Source organism: Trachemys scripta, chromosome 1 (genome assembly GCF_013100865.1).
Source record: "Trachemys scripta elegans isolate TJP31775 chromosome 1, CAS_Tse_1.0, whole genome shotgun sequence".
NCBI lineage: Eukaryota > Metazoa > Chordata > Testudines > Emydidae > Trachemys > Trachemys scripta.
Genome location: NC_048298.1, coordinates 45,760,340 through 45,763,243, shown reverse-complemented (window position 1 = coordinate 45,763,243; position 2,904 = coordinate 45,760,340).

Below are 2,904 nucleotides of genomic sequence, written 5' to 3'. Positions count from 1 at the left end.
CTGAGTCATTCATCAAAGGCACAAAGGAAAATGGCCTAGCAGATCTGAAAGTTGAGTCCAAAATTTGCTCGAGAAATAATGGAGACACGGGATAGATCCCCAGTCTGCAGATGCGTTTCAAGTTATATGACCAGCAACCCGTACAGAAGGTTTACATCCCAGTGCCTCACCCACTATATAAAGAGGTAAAGTAATATCTGCAAGATCTCTTATACAAAGGATGGATCACAAAATCAAGTCATCCTATTCATTGTCAGAAAAGAGATGGTAGTCCAAGACTGCATCTACTATCGGAAATTTAATAGAATACCAGACAGACAACCCATCCCTCGGATCCAGAGAGGTAACTCTGGTTTCTCCGGATCACATCAAGAGAAGGCGTCACATCAAGGTTTCATGAGTGAAAAAAGCTGTCACATCACAGCCTTCATTACTCCATGGGTTTTCTATGAAAGGGTTAGAATCCCATTCAGTTTAAGAAATGCACCTGCTGCCTTCCAGCTGTGTTTGGAAGAGTGCCCTGCAGAACTTAGGGATGAGGTATGTATTCCCTTCACAGATGATGATCTTGTGTACAGTTGCACTTTTGAAGAACATGTGGAGAATATAAGGAGAATATTGCAACTATTACAGAAACATGGAATTAAGCTGAAAATTTCTAAATGTGAGCTCTTTGAGAGAGGTACATTTCTTGGGAATGGTGGAATCTGCTAAAGGTAATAAGATGGATTCTGCTGACACCTTGGCTGTTTAGGCTTTTGCAGAGAACCACTGAACACCATAGAGGAACTTCACAAGCTGCTCGGTTTCATCACCTACAGACTAACACGGCTGCTACTCTGAAACCTACTATTGAAGGTACATTCAAGACTTTTTTCAATAGCAAAATTATTGTGTGACATGTTGACTGTTCCACTGGACTATGACAAACACCATTGCCAAAACTGAACTCAGAAAAAGAAGGAAGCCAAAAAGCAATGAAAGGGATCTGGACAGATACCCTCCAAATGGCCAGTTACATGGACTGAGAAATGTCAACAAGTTTTAAACTTGCTGATTAACTGCCTGATACAACCACCAATAATAGTCCACTCCAGTTTTGATTTACCCTTTATCCTTCATGTAGATGCTTCCAAATAAGGCATTAGGTGCAGTCTTATACCAACATCAGGAAGGTAAACTGAGTCATAGATTATGGGTCAAAAATGCTAACTGCAGCTGAGAAAAATTATCACCTTCTTTCAGGAAAGCTGGAGTTTCTGGCTTTAAAATGGGCTGTAACTGACAAATTCTGTAATTTACGTCTACTACAGACAGAGGCAGATTAAGGTTTTGTGGAGCCCTGGGCCAGAGCAAGTGGGGGGACCGTCCACACCCCATTCTGCCCTTCCCCATGGCCGCACCCCATTGCACCCACGGTCTGTACTGTCCCATTCGCCCCCCACCCCACCCCCACCAGTGCAGCTTGCAACCGGTTTGCTCCTTTCTGTCCCCCACCCCCACTGCAGCCCCAAGACCAGAGAAGCTCTGTTTCCCTGCCCTGCCATGGCCTCTGGGCCATGGCGGGGAGTGAGAGCTCTCCCAGCCCTGAGGCCACGGCAGGGAGCTAGAGCTCTTCAGTCCTGGGGCTACAACCAGGGACTGGGCCCAAGGGCTTCACCCGCAGCCGGTTGCTCCTGCCAGGGAGCGGGGTCGAGGTGTGGGGGCTTGCCCCGCCCACCCAACACTCCTGTTAGAGAGCAGGGTGTGGGGGTGCCCATTTTTCTGGGGTCCCCCCTGTTGGCCAAGGCCCCTGGGCCCAGGCCCCGTCAGCCCAGTGGCTAATCCGCCACTGACTACACACAATTCTTTAAGGTTTACAGTGATAAAAACAGCCTGCGAACCTGTTTTCACCTCTGTCAGGCTGAATGCCACAGCACACTGGTGGATTGCAGAATTAGCTGACTTTAACTTCAAAGTTAAATATTGTTCGGGGAAATCTAATGTGGGAGCAGATGCTTTTTCCAGAATTCCCCTTTATATGGAAAAAATATATGGGAGAATGCACAGAAGATATGAGCAAAGATGTTGTTAATGCTGTCTTACAGTCCTGGATGTATAAAGAGATGGCAAGGTGTTTTGGTTAGCAGCTATTACTACCAATCTTTTGGCAGTAGAAGAATTCTCCATGGGTATTAAAGCCACCATAAAGGCTATACCATGAGAAGACATTTTGGCAGCTCAGAAGAAAGGATCCAGCAATTGCTACAATTCTTCATCACAAGCCTTCTGGGCACAAACCGAATAACAAAGAGAACGCAGGAGGATGTGCTGATGTGTGAATAGTATATGTTGCCTCTGTATACAGATGGAATTCTTTATTGGAAAACCAGGTGACAAAATCAACTACAAAAGACAGGTATATCAAGAACTACATGAAGGGATGGGATATTTAGGAGCAGTGAAAGTAATCAGTCCCACACAAGACTGGTTTTACTGGCTGCAGATGAAGAGGAACATTGAACATTGTCACAGAGCCTGTATATGCATCAAGCAAAAGAAACCTCACCAGCCTACCAGAGCTCCACTAGCTAACATAGTTGCAACAGAACTGTTTGAGCTTTTATCATTAGACTCCTTGCATCTAGACAGAAGCAAAGGAATATATGTACACATCTTAGTCATAGTGGGTCACTTCTCTAGGTTTGTCCAAACCTTCCATACCACTACCACGTCAGGCAAGACTGGGAAGGAAAAGAGCTTCAATTACTTTTCAGAGTAGCAGCCGTGTTAGTCTGTATCCACAAAAAGAAGAACAGGAGTACTTGTGGCACCTTAGAGACTAACAAATTTATTAGAGCATAAGCTTTCGTGGACTACAGCCCACTTCTTCGGATATGCATCCGAAGAAGTGGGCTGTAGTCC